Source organism: Acanthaster planci, linkage group LG03 (genome assembly GCF_054643075.1).
Source record: "Acanthaster planci isolate LZ-2023a linkage group LG03, COTS_SCS, whole genome shotgun sequence".
NCBI classification, from domain to species: Eukaryota; Metazoa; Echinodermata; class Asteroidea; order Valvatida; family Acanthasteridae; genus Acanthaster; species Acanthaster planci.
In genome coordinates this window covers 11,664,209-11,678,546 of record NC_141779.1, presented here as the reverse complement: position 1 = coordinate 11,678,546, position 14,338 = coordinate 11,664,209, and the positions used below count along the sequence as shown (strand labels likewise).

General features: G+C 37.3%; 1 protein-coding gene across 10 annotated transcripts in view; it reads left to right on the top strand.

Moving 5' to 3' along the window:
- The window catches only part of LOC110987512 (uncharacterized), a 32,232-nt gene that overhangs the window by 255 nt on the left and 17,639 nt on the right, over positions 1–14,338 (top strand). The gene's annotated exons all lie outside the window — the stretch shown is intronic.

Genomic DNA, 14,338 nt, shown 5'->3' with positions numbered 1-14,338 from the left:
TCAACTCGGACCCAAACCAACTCGGACCCATTCCAACTCGGACCCATGCCAACTCGGACCCAGGACCAACTCGGACCCACGCCAACTCGGACCCAATACTAACTCGGACCCACGACCATCTCGGACCCACAACCAACTCGGACCCACGCCAACTCGGACCCACGCCATTTCGGACCCACCTCGAGTCAACTCGGACCCCGGACTGAGTCATATGGTTGCATTACACCAAATACGCACCCGTAGACCGAAATAGCGCCGACTCTTGAACCTCGCGAAGAGGTTGGCCTTCATTTTTTTCGCAGGAAATTCAAGATTATGGCCAGATCGATCACTTTTCATTTCAATTTTATGAACTTTTTTATTCGCCTTTTCCCGAAGATACCCCCCTAATAGTAGTAAAACTATGTGCTCATATGAATGTAGCCGCCTGCCTCTATCCAAAATAGGCCCGCATTGTGGGGCTTTTTGTGAAAGAAATACTCTGAACCGGAAACTATCAATCACAAAGTCGGGGTTTATATAAATAATTCTGTGATCCCTCGTGATTATGGTACGTCTTATTGTAGAAAATAAGAAACCGTGGGATCACAAAATATTAATAATGAGCTCGCGAGCAGACATACAACGCTTCAAAACCGTCTCCAAGTTTAAGCCAATAGGAAATATTCCACATTTTTATTTTAAAATGATTTGATTTGTGTTGTTCGAAATTACCAACCTATTTGCGTTATTTGGACAGTCAGTTAAGGCCTGTATGGATGAAGTCCTCCATCTGCCTAAATCTTGCCGGTATTCGGGGGGGGACGTTGAAAAGTGAGGTGGGGGATAACACCATTAGACACTGTAAAGGGTCAATGTTCGTGACATTGATGTATATCTGCAGTATCTGTTGTACGTATGCAGCATCTCTTATGTACATCAGAAGGGCCTATCTGTGGCTTTTTATTGCAACAAAAACTTTGGGGGCTGTTTGGTGAAAGTTCTTTCGATTTCTGCTGGTGATCTGGAGTGCCAAAAAAACTTCAGAGAAAGGGCGTCAATGATTTGGTACTGGCAGTCACACTCCAAAAGCTGCTCCCATTAGTTGTCCCAAGCTCCCACTCCCCGATCATAGGGTTTCAAGAATGGGAGGTGACAAAATCAGCCTTTGTGGTCAATCACACCGGTACCTCGGAAGCTAATACTGTGTACCTGATTAAGATTCCAGATTACAAGCGGCAAATAAGACATCAAAGGAAATGTGCCTCCATAAAAATACGACGTTCGTCGGTCACTTGTTCCAAGACATCTCTGATACCAAAATTAGTCCTAAACGGTTTTTAACCACCATGCCTGTTCAAACTCGAAAACGGAGAAATTCTGGGAAGCCTGTGCCACTGTTTCTCTGCATAACGTGTATGTAGAGAGGACGTTACATCTCGGCAGCATGCAGTGCAAAAGTGTCATTTACCAAAATGCTAAAATGTAAAAGTGGACAAAATAAAAATTTTCAACAAGTTAATCACGCTCCTGGGGTTGGGTCCGAGTTGACTCAGGGTGGGTCCGAGTTGGTCGTGGGTCCGAGTTAGTATTGGGTCCGAGTTGGTTGTGGGTCCGAGTTGGTCGTGGGTCCGAGTTAGTATTGGGACCGAGTTGACATGGGTCCGAGTTGGTCATGGGTCCGAGTTGGCATGGGTCCGAGTTGGCATGGGTCCGAGTTGGTTTGGGTCCGAGTTGACTCGAAACCCTGAGGCCCACCATCCATGCCGACTGTTTACTGTGCACCGGAGTAAGACACACACGTCAAACCGTTGAACAAGCCATGGAGGTAGCCTCCATGAACCAGCAACGTGTGATGTCAGTCATTTGTAAAAGTGTAGGACTAACGTTACCTAGCTCAGTGGATGTCGTCTACGATACAGTGGAAATGTACTTCCAATAATAAGTACTGTCAGTAGGTATGATACATGTACCTAAAAATAAAAATGCTTAAAAATGTATAAAATTATATAAAGCTTGAAACCAGAGAAAATCAATGGTACAAACTGAAAGGTCATACAATGTTTCAATGGGAAGTTACAACCCTTTGAAGTTTCAAAGTCATCAGAGCCTTCTACCCGCCATTTTGCTGTAACACTACAGGCAGACCAAAGTACTCCTGCATTGTTTAAAATGTGGTTCACAAATTGCACAATAAAAATACTTTATTTCTACTTTATTTTCATGTATGACAGTACAGGCCATTTGATGTTGTAGGGACAGTTGTAATACTGCGCATAACTGTGCACATATATTTCCCCATTCACAAATTTCGACGATCGTGGTCTCGTGTTTCCGCTGTTGCATTCTGAGATACATGTAGCTTGATGTTCCCACGCTGCGTGGTGGTGTATTTTTGTTGTACATTGATAGTAGCTGTTCAACATTGAAATCCGCATGAAAATCGGCAGAATTTTGTGCAAAAATGCCAATTTTCAGGTAAGGAACTAGATTTTTCTTGGTTTTAGGGTGAAGGGGGTGTGGAATGTCGTTGAATACATTTTTAATTGATAGAATGGCATCGAAACTACCTTAAACAGCTTACCTCACGTGGGTATAGTACGTGTACATGCACATCGCATGCAATTACAATCAATTTTTATGTTGCGACTCATGCTTCAACTTTTGATCATGGCCTGTTGGATATGTTGTGCAAGTGGTAGTTACTCATTTAATAACTAATAATGATATCTGAAATAATTTTTAAAAATTTGATGAAATTTTTGGGATAGTTTTGCTGTAACTTCAAAGACTTTAGCAAGCAACGTAGTGGGGGTAGAGGTATAGTGTAGTTCCTCCAATGGCAATATTTGTATCTCGATACATAATGGCGATCACTCATTAGTAAGACGCCGCCAACATCATAGTTGAAGCTGTTCCATTATGTATGCTCACTCTCTGCTTATTGAATGGAGTTATTTGCTTTGATTTTAAACATTTTTTGTTTGTTTTTAAATTAGTTCTAAAATCTTTGAAGTAATTGTTTTATTCTAGAAATATTTTCAGATTGGTACAGGCGTACATTTTCCCATCATTTTCATTCCTCCATGACATAACTTTGTTATACTTGGTCAATTATTGTAATTCCAATCCCTGGCTCTTGTGGGAAAGAATGATTGTTAAAAACACTTGGTTTGGGCTGAAGGAACTCTTAGCGACAGGGGTTGTTTCTTGTGCAAATGGGAGTGTTATATTTTATAATCAATTTTATTTTTTTGTATTTTATTATTTTACCAGTATAATTATTATTTTACTATTACAGACTTTGACTGCCTTACAGGTCTGGGTACCATCCATCAAAATGGGAGTGACTTTAGAAGTATGGTTTCTACAAGTTGGCCTCTTCTCTGCACATTCATCCAAAGCTCAAAGTCAACATTCTACAAGTGAAGCAACGGGGAGTACATGTACATGTACAGTACTGGTTGCAGAACCTTTCTGATAACTCTCCTGACTGTAGCTATCGGAAAGGCAGCCTTGAATTGTATACCAATTCGTTATGAACCACTTCGAGTTTGTGGAGACATTGAACTTAATCCTGGACCAATGCCTCCAACATTTCTTGATACGGACCTCCTTCAAAAGTTGAAAACTGCCAACAGCCCAATTTCACCCGTGAACTTTGATTTGTTTAATGGACATATTATTCAGTTGTTCAACTGTCGAAAGCAATAATTGCTTGGAAAATGATGGGGCTCAGCGTTTCAGTGTACAATCAAAAGCACTCATTGGAATGCATAATAAGTTAAAAAAGAGCAACATGGAAAAGATGTGAAGGACCAATTGGAAGTATGGAAATAGGATGTGTACAGTATACCGGTATGTGTTTCCTGAGATTTCTGGTCCACAACCTACATATGAACCCAATCCATCAACGATTGATATCAGCGTTCTGAAAACTTGACATGGTTAAATCACGGAATGAACAGTTAGCAAAGAAAATGAAGAACTGAAGCAGAATATTGAATTCCTATCAAGACGACCTGATGAACAACCGCAGACACTACAAAGGCGACTTGAAAAATACCACAAGTCATAGGCTATATCACTTCGCAATGAGAAAAAAAGCTGGAGAAAGACTACAAGAAACTTTGTTCAAAAAAGGCAAAAACTTGAAGGTCATTGCAATAACCTCAACAAAGAATTACCAGACACAAAGGAGATGTTGTCACAAGCCAAAGATGAGATTTCTAACACTAACGATGAAGCTTTCAAAATCAATCAGCTTGCATGAACTGAATCTGTTTGCCCTGAAGAAGGCACTCAGTTACCGAAAGCTCAGCAATCAGCTCAGCATGATCCGGTTCACCTTTACAGCAATTAATCAACTTTTGGGGAGAGTAGTGAAAGATTTCTGCCCAATGGGCAATATCATGACTTACAAATGGACAGCAAACTTAAACAACAAACATCATCATTACCCAAACACAATAAGTTACCAGAGAGAGTGTTTGGGTATCTGGATTTTTTGCGAAAAAAGAGACCAAATGTGAATTAAAAAAGAAATGAAGCACAAGCTACTGTATGTTCACTTTTAATAAAACGGCAAATTATATAGACGCACTATCAACTGAACAGTTGCACAAAAATATCCAGTCAGTCATGACGAAAAGAAAAGAATTGCAAGAAATGGTAAAAAAACGGGTAGAAAAACGACACGAAGCCCTACTTCAAAAACAAAAAGTTAAACAAAAAAACTCAAACACGCAGAGCTGAACAAATTCAGAACCAGGGAAAAACTTACATCAATTATTATTGATGCTGGGCTGTGGCAATCAAGAGAAACCGTTTATACCAAAATGCAACAGTGCAAGTGATCGAGAACGCTTCAATGCACTAAAAAACAGATACAAAGTGGAAGGAAACTTCTGCACCAGTACTTGCCCTCAGACAAGGGATTCATATTTTCAAAAGGGGGTAAGGAAAATGCTTGGACAGAGTTACAAGAACATTTGTTCAGATTTATTGATGCTGCTCTTTCCCTTGCAAAAGGACTGTTTCTAGAACAGTTCAGGATGAATCATCTGTTGCCATGCCCTTGCTTGTTGGAAATCGTGTAATTCACTACTTTGTTGAAATTTCAGATGAGAATGATCAGGAAATTCGATATTCTGGTAAAGTGATTAGTCATTTCCTGGGTTTTCCTGACTGGTTCAGCATATAATTTAAGGATGATGATGATGTGTGTAGTTATCAGCTGATCAAAGATTATCAAGAGCAAAACCTTGAAATTGTTCTAGAATAATAAGTACAGATGTACATGTACAGTACATGTACATCACTGGACACTAGTGAATGTTACAAAGCTCACTTTATTTAATTCTTTGTTTTCGAAGTTGAACCATCACTGTAGTCTCACTGTTGGCAACTCTGTTGAATTACAGTCCGATGAATGGTTATTGGTCCGGATCTCTTCTTTGATATCTTCTGACATTTGGATGATAACCTGTAAGAAGTAGGAAAAAGCAAAAAAAACCTTTCAACGTCAATGAAATGGGCATTCTTTCAATACATTAAGGAAATAAATACCTACTGATGATTACATGTATGTTTTCTGGTAGCATTTTGCATTAATTAGAAGTAACCATGGGTGATAAACAGTGTTCAGTTATTATGTCTTTACTGTTATTCAAACCTTTGATCCTTGCTATATCGTTAACAGTATATGAGGTTCTTATTATATACGGCTCAATAGATATTCCATGTTAATTTGTTGACTTAATTATTTATTTCTGTAGTTGGTGTTCAACAGGAATTAAACAAAATACTAATTTTCTCATACAGTAATAGGCACAGACTCAGCATAAATCATAAAACATTCTTGTCATATGGTGTCAAATCACCATGTTCATTCTGTATGGAAAGAATCTTCTTAATTAGATACGTACTGGTAGTCCTTGTTTTTGGTTAATTTGTTTATGTTGTTTCTATGGTAACCACAGATGATAACCAATTATAAGTTATGCCCAAATTGTTATTTATCAAATCTACATCCTTTTGGCTATAGTAGGTACAAAAATGAAGTCTGTAACATTTATGGTTAAAAAGATATTTTAAGTTTAATTTGTTTACTTACTTGTTTACTACATTAGATGAGCTATTTTTGAGGTAAACAAATTTAACTTACATTTTCTCGTAAATTGATTATCCAAAAGTTGGCAAAATTTCTTCTAAATATTGCATATTTCATATCGAATCAATTCCTGTAGTCTGTATGTGATGTGTATTTATTGTTTTCTGTATATAATAAAATTAAGGATTTATTGTTTACCTCTGTTTCCATGGTAACGGTGAATAAACGTCTGTAAAGTTGCTGCGCGGACTGGTCTATTACCGGTACATGTGTTTGTACATGTACATACATATCTGCTTTCAGTGAGTGACAAAAAAAACATTAAATACAAATCGTTTCACAGTAATTCCAGTTTCTATTTGTTTACCTTTTTGTTTAGATGTTTATCTGACCCAAATAAACAAAAGATGACCCAGATTTTACCAAGTTTGCCAAAGACATTTTATAAAAACAAAAGCACTTCTGGTGAAACTTTAAAAGTCTGTAGCTTTGCTGTTCAAGGCTGGATTTTCACCATATTTGTGTCGTTTTGTGCTGAATTATATACTCTGTATAGCTAACTACTTAAAAACAGTAAATTAACAAAGCAATTTTTTTGTAATGTCTTACCATTATTTTTGCAATTTTAAGCAATAAACCCCCTAAGCAAGTGTGATACTGTTAAAAACATAAATGTAAAAATAGTTCATGCAAAAAAAAAAAAACTGGAAAATACAAAACTGAACAATATTGTGTTAGTAAAAGTTATCTAAAAAACTTGTATAGAAACACATTCAGAAAGAATAAAAAAGACATTTAAAAGCCTTATGGAAAAGAACAAATGTGATGAAAGTAAGTGTAAACTTATAAAACCGAATGTAAAAAACATGCATCAAGGTTGTTAAATGCAATATAGTTTTGAAAGATTTTTATCATGTGCAAACGCAACGGCGACTTTTTGCCCAATTCACATCAAGTCAGCCTTCTTTTCAAAGCTTTATTTTCCCTGCTGTGAGATCTTGCGGAAGAAGGACAACTGGAACTATTTGTAGAAAAAAAGAACAAAAAATTCATTACTTAAATTTGGTGAAGTGTATGCTTATATAGTCTGTAGAGTTGTGTTTTAAAATTAAAACCAATTAATTGGCCAGAAAATTTTAGTCTTTTGTTTTGGGGGTCATTTACTTGAGCATTATGTCCACATAATATGAGTAATATATGCCCATATCAATTATCCATCTAATTCATACTTAATCAAACATTTGTCAGAAATTGATTGATTTTAGTTTCATACAGGCCCATTCACAAAATTAATGCATCAGTTTGTCCTAATTTCAGTAAGATTTACTGGTTTAGACAAGTTTTGGGGTATTAGAGTGTTCAGGAAAGGACATTTTTTTAAACAAGTTTAAAACCATCTACTGTACCTACATGTACACGAGTTTAAACATTTCACTCTGTGTTCACAGCAATTTCATTGGTTGTGAATTTAAAAGAGCTTACTTTCCAGAATTCAGAGCATGTAACAACAAAGTCAGACTGAATTACATGTAGAATGTTTGTCAGATTTCAGGAGAGAAATATATAAGTACAGTTATGGTGACACACTAGGTTAGTGTGTAGATATTTGTGTGTTAAAATTTCCTAGTTATCACCTAAAACATTGTTAACCCTACCCCCCAAGGGACCATTGAAATCCTGCATAACCTTGTTGGGTTCAGAATGGTTAGGGTTAAAAGAGTGTCCTTTTTCTGAGCTTTGATGATTTATGTCTTGTTTTACAATTTTGAAGCGGTTTTTGGAAGTTATCAGAATCAAAACTTCATGACACTTGTAGTTACTGGTAAATTGATGAGGGTGCTACTCTTTAGGAAATTCATGGAATCCATACCGCCATAGAGGAAGTACATGTACATGTATACTGTGTAGCGGCATATGCTGTGATAATTATAGGAAAGTGTTCAAATGGGTATTTTGTTCTAAACATAATTGATTTCTGTATTTTAAAGAAGTTCTTAAACCATTTTATCTGAAAGTTCATGGCAGAAGTAAACTTGCTTAGGTTGATATTCTTTAAAATGATGGCGCAAATAATTTGTTCCTGCACAGTTGATGTATTCATGCGTATGCATTTCTTTGTAGGGGTTACCATAGGCCAACATCAGTACTTGTGCCAGTGTTTTAAAGTTGTGGTTTTACCATCATATGATTAGTAAATCATTCTACTGATGGCCCTCACAGTCATTACTTCAGTCTACTTCATTATTACATCTACATGTACATGTATACATGTGGCTCGCGTGACATTTGAACAAAATGTTGAGTTTTAATGCATTACTGTTGCTAATATGGCTCTTATTCAACTCAAATCACCATGTAATTAAGACAAGGCATTGTGAATGTATCTCTAAGTTTTTATTTGATCACTTTAAAATGTTTATTGTTTTCTTTATCACAGTTTCTTTGACGTGACTTGTGTGACAGGATAGAAAAAGGGGATTTTTCATATCCCTTGATTCTAAAAGCATTTCCTATGAATCTACATGTACAAGTGTGCTAAAGTAAATTTTTACTGAACTAAAAAGTTACATGTAATACTTTGACCTAATCCATGCATAGGTTGCATTGTGCCAAGTCTCTCTTGTTGTGAGGAATGGCCTGAAGAAAATGTGACTCATGTGAAACAAATGTGTGACTCGCGTGATGCAGTAGCTTTTTCACTCTTACATTATAACTGTAATAAGAGTGAAATCCAATTATAATATTACATTAATAAAAATGGTGTACCTGCAATACCAAATGGAAGAGTGCTAAAACTCCTATTATCCCCTTACTTTGGCAGATGTTGGGGTGGAAATCTGTAGGGCATTCAAAATTTACTTTCAACAAGCATATTAAATTCATACTTACTGTCATTATTACTACCTACATGATGCTGAATCTGCTTGGTAGGATGAACCTTTAGAAGAGATCCGGCATGTACATGTATACAGTAACGCATGTATGCATGTGGTATTGTTTCAAGCTTTCACATGTGGATTTAGTGCAGATTTCACAGCCACCTTCCACATGATAAAACAGTGCTGTGTTCCAGAATTTTCTAGGAGTTTTCCATGTAGCAAAGGAGGGGTGACCGCATTAAATTGGGAGGGGTGCCTGAATACAATGTACATGTACAATGTATAGGCTTGCCCATCTTACCAACATGTACATGCATTGTACATGTGCCTATCATCATACTTTCATGTACATGTACGTGTAATTGACAGAGTTTCCAAAGGAAAAAGCTGCAATTAATGATGTAGTTGTAGAGGAGTATACATGTATCACTCCAGCATCATTTTTGGGGTAAAAATCTTTAATTTCATTAACTGATATCAATTTCGTGTTTTCACAGTGCTTTTACACTCAATTTCAATTCCTGGCGTGTGACTCGCGTGACACTCTTGAAAGAGTTTTTCTTCAAGGAATGCAAAGCAAATAAGAATATTCATGTTTTTATTGATAGACCACTACTATTTGATTTTTTTTAAATATCAAACACTAGCTGAATCCCTGTCTAGTTTTTTAGTAATTTAAAAAAAAAGTCACATTTTGTGACTCGCTTGACATGTTTTGAGGGTGTTCCACGATGAAAACCTGGAAAATACGAAAAGTATTTGGAAAAAATTTGATATTTTATCAAATAGACTGGAAAAGCTACCTAATGTATGCAGATAAAGTAAAATCATATGAATGAGCTTCAGTTTCTGTCTAAGTTTGTGATTTGTACCCCTGCCCTTCCTTTTTGACCACAAATTTCATCCATATTTAGGAGACTGAAGCCTAAATAAAAAATTGTTTAATTTAAAAGTTCTTTTGAAATTTAGATCGTTTCAATATTCCTCTTATCAAATACAAGTGAGAAAAATTTTTTTCTTTCGCATCACTTTTTATTTGATGATGACCCCATTCTACATGTACACCTTGTTAAATATTGTGTCCATTCCTGAACATGCGTGCACAACAGCTACCGTTACATGTAGAGCATAACAAGGTACAAAATTACCTGCCTCACAAATATATAACTCCCCACTTCTTAAAACCATTATTCTTGAACACATACTTTAGTCTACTGTGCTTTTGTTATTTCTGTTTGTGTAGTTTGTGGATTTATACGTGTGTATTAACATACGTGTACATGGACATGTAATTACATGTACGTGTACCGGTATGTGGACCATATCACACATGTTTACCAGGTTTTTTTTGCACTTCATAGCAAAACATGTTCAAGTGATTATACTGGTCGTGTCTGTCCAACTAATTACATGTAGCTTTATGATAAATGTCTCAAAATGTTGCTTTATAAGATCAAACTTGATGGAAGATATCATTATGTTAAAATTGAGTCCTTTCCTGAATAAAATGAACCGTTTTCATGGCATCAAGAGAGGCCACCATAACTCTTGAATGGATTAACCTAGGAAAGCAATTCTTTGACAGCTGTTCTCCCATACATGTATGTAGCCCTTGGACAAAGGAGAATATACTGAGCAGGGTGCGTGATTTTCTGAATTAGCTGAAATGACAGGTGGTGTTTTAAGAAAAAAGAGAGTAAAAACTTAATTTTCCCAAAATATCAGAAAATATGTGTTGTTTTTTACTGCATAACTTGCATTAGTGTTGAAGACATGACTATTATGGTTGCTGTCAACCAATTTAAAGCAACCCCAAACATGGCTGGAATGTGGAAATAGCAGTTTATGATATATACCTTCAGCTGAAAAAGTTTATGAAATGCCAAATGAGCTCAACGAATGAATTTATCAACACGTTAACATGTGCAAGGTGTCTTGAAATTAAAACAGGAAAAGGTTTAAGCCTTGAAATTAACATTTTCTTTTACCTTTATTCATACTCTTTAGCCAAACATGGTTTATTGATATAACAAGTTTCATTTTTGACCCCTCATGAGACTTTTGCAACCTTTACAGTGAAACTTCCCCAATATTCAGTTGAAAAAGGACAGTTTTGTGTGACGTCAAAATAGGAAATGTCTTAACTTGGATATGGGTATTATACCCTCTTTAAGAACTGTAAGATTTGTATAAACCTTACAGTTCTGGAAGCAATGTAAGTGGTAAATGAAGACAACGTCCAACCTAAGGCTGAGCTAAGGACTACCTATACAAAATGCATTAATTGGAAGAAAAACCAAACCAATAAATCATGGCAACTTTTGTTGTACAGACAAAATGTCATACAAGACCTACCTTAGCAGTAGAGATGTAAAGTGGTAACTGGGGATCAACAAAGATGAGAGACTCAGGAAGTACTAAAAAGCTGCTTGTGTGATATTAACCTCATTTATTTCTTTCATTGGAACTCTTGCTCACAACAGAGTGAATTATGTTAGCTTATAGCTACATGTATAAAACTGAACGTGAAGCTTGCTGTGGAGCTCCTTGTCAATCAGTGTTGATCATTGAATGATTCCAAAAGATGATGTATAAGGAATCTAATGTTCACAATTCAAGATACACACTTGGCAAATTTTTAACTGAACACATCCTAATTTTTCTTTGAAGAGAAATAAGCAAATTTTATACTTGATAACTGTAATTATAAAGTGATTTCATTTTACAAATATGGTACATGTACATGTACATGTAAGTCATAATGTCAAAGTACACTGTTGAATTATTTGTATTGGTGACAGAGGCAATTAATTAGTAGTTACATGTATATGATACATGTACATGTACCGGAGGTGATTAGGGAATTAGCCTGTGAGATAACACAAGCATCTTTGAAGGATCTTCTGGTATGTTAACATCTGTTTGCATGAAAATTAAATCACCTGTCATTTCAAATTTCACATCAACATTTTAACAATGAGTTCTTTGATAACTTTTTTTGAACAAAAGAACTAACAAAATCAGCTTCTGCATTGACATGATTGAGCTCGAAAACAGACTTCAGTCAATGCAGATGCATCACACTGAATTTGCTTTAAATCCTTTCAACATCGACAACATCAAGTCTGGGCATTTGCGTCGCAGAGGGGGGCAAGGTGATTGCTGTCCCCTTTTTCCTTAAAATGGGCATTTTCCCTGTGAAAGTGCTTGCGACACCATGGATCTACATGTACATGCAGAAATTCCTACTACTGGACTGTGAGATTCGAAGGCCAAGTCTCACAGCTCTTCTTTGAGGCTGCATTGCAGACACTGTCAGTGACTGGCATCCAGCAGCTGACCACGTATTCCAACCTTTGAAACACACTCAATATGGAGCCAATCGAGACATCCCTCGCAGAACAACATCTCTTTGGATTCTTGTGGTTTGTTAGAATCATCAGTGATGTAACAAGTGGACCATGTTGCCTCTATCGAACTATTTCTGATATTCACCAAGTAGGTCATGGTGTCGCCCCTATTTGGGGGTTGGCGAGATATATATGTACGCCAGTAGTATGTAGTAACAACTGCCTCTTCTACAAGCTCTGCAAATCTGTTCAAATTAAATTTTTAGGGATCCAGTTCTGCACTCTTTGCATTTCAGCTTGTGAATACTTCTGGTAATTGCCGCTAACTATCGCATGTGCTGCGACACATACAAAGACACCACAATCGTTTCCATTTTTCTGGCGGGGTACATCAGTCGGCACAAAACCATGCCAATCTGACACGGGAAAGGATTTTTTATATGTTACAATAAGAAGAGTCCTGTACATGTTTATGAATGAGACTGCAGATTGCATATTTTCTCCATGCAAGAAGTCCACGATAACCAACTGTCGCAATTTTCTTATTATGACCAACAGTATCCAGTGGTTACCGTGGACTATCACAGGCCAAAGCCAGACATCTTTCTCAAAGATGCAATGAGCAAGGGCCCACTTTATGACAAGTTCTACTTTACCCTCTTCCCATGTGAGAAACGCATGGGAATCTGCAACAAGGAATGTGACAGAGCTGTCAGGAGACTGTTGCTGAAGGTGACACTTGTTTGTAAATGCCAAAATAATGGCTTCTGTTAACCAGCCTGAGGGCAACAGCGAAGCCAAGTCAGTGGAATTTACTTGAAATTGCCCAGTGTTGTTTGAGTGGGACCTGTATCATGGTCAATCCAAGACTCTGATTTAACACTTGGTGTTGATGTTGTCAAAGAAGTGAAGTGATCGGCAAGTGGAGATGGTGGATTGGGAGGGCATGGTGGTGGGGATGGTGGAGAAAAATCATCCATATTCCATGTGTCCTCCATCATACATATAGTTGGTTCTATCGAGTCAGGGGCACAACTGACATCCAGGTCATCAATTCTGGGCTTTTTATGACCAGATCTCTTCTTTTGGTGCTTTGACCTCCTTAATCTAGACAAATTGATATGTCTTGTATCGGTTACCTCAGGAGCCAATCTGACAGATACCGGCAGGCAGCATGTGATCATGGTAACAGATACAGTACCCTTTTAGAGGAAAGGGCATGATTCTTTGGGGAAAAGCGTTACAGAATAGAAATTTCCCTTTGCTCCCCTGCACTAGGAAAACACTCTGCCCAGCAACACACGTGATTTTTTGTTTTGGATGACCATCTTGGCCAGACTTACATTTACATGTACATGTAGCTGGCTCTTGAAGCTGCTGCTGTGGGTGGGATTTCGTGCTCGAGTCAGTTTGGTGTCCGTCATGGCTTCAACAACCGTGTCTGGATTGTTTTCCGTGTATGGAAATACCGTGTTGGGATCACTGCGTTTGAGCTCACTGCTCTATTATTTTCTTCAAGCAAAAGTTTTTACCTAAGGAACAAAACCAGCGCAGGATTTCATTGTAGTAGTAGTTTTGGAGATAGAACAAAATCAACACAATATTGTCTTGACTGACTTCCTTGCATACTAGTACACGTTTCATTACTGCGTTAAAGCTCTGGCTTTGGTTTGTTGTCATGCCAGAATCCTCTGTATACCCCCCCAGCCGTTCTAGAACCCACTTGCCGCGGACGACATTATTGCAGTTTCAATCTTGAGGTCAAGATAATTGATAAATGCCTCAACTGTACCTTCAGTACCACAAACCTGAAAGTATTTTTCTTTGGTGTTAGACAGAAGAAGTTGCTTTCCCTCCATGTTTTAGTGATCCAGAATTTGACATCAAAGAGGATGTGGTTCCAGCAGCACATGCTATTAGCCCAGGGTCATTTGCATTGCAAGGCATTGACAATACTCTTTTCGCAATTGGTTACAATGACGGGCTCACCTTTGCGTAAGTGAGGGCATTGCGTCTTG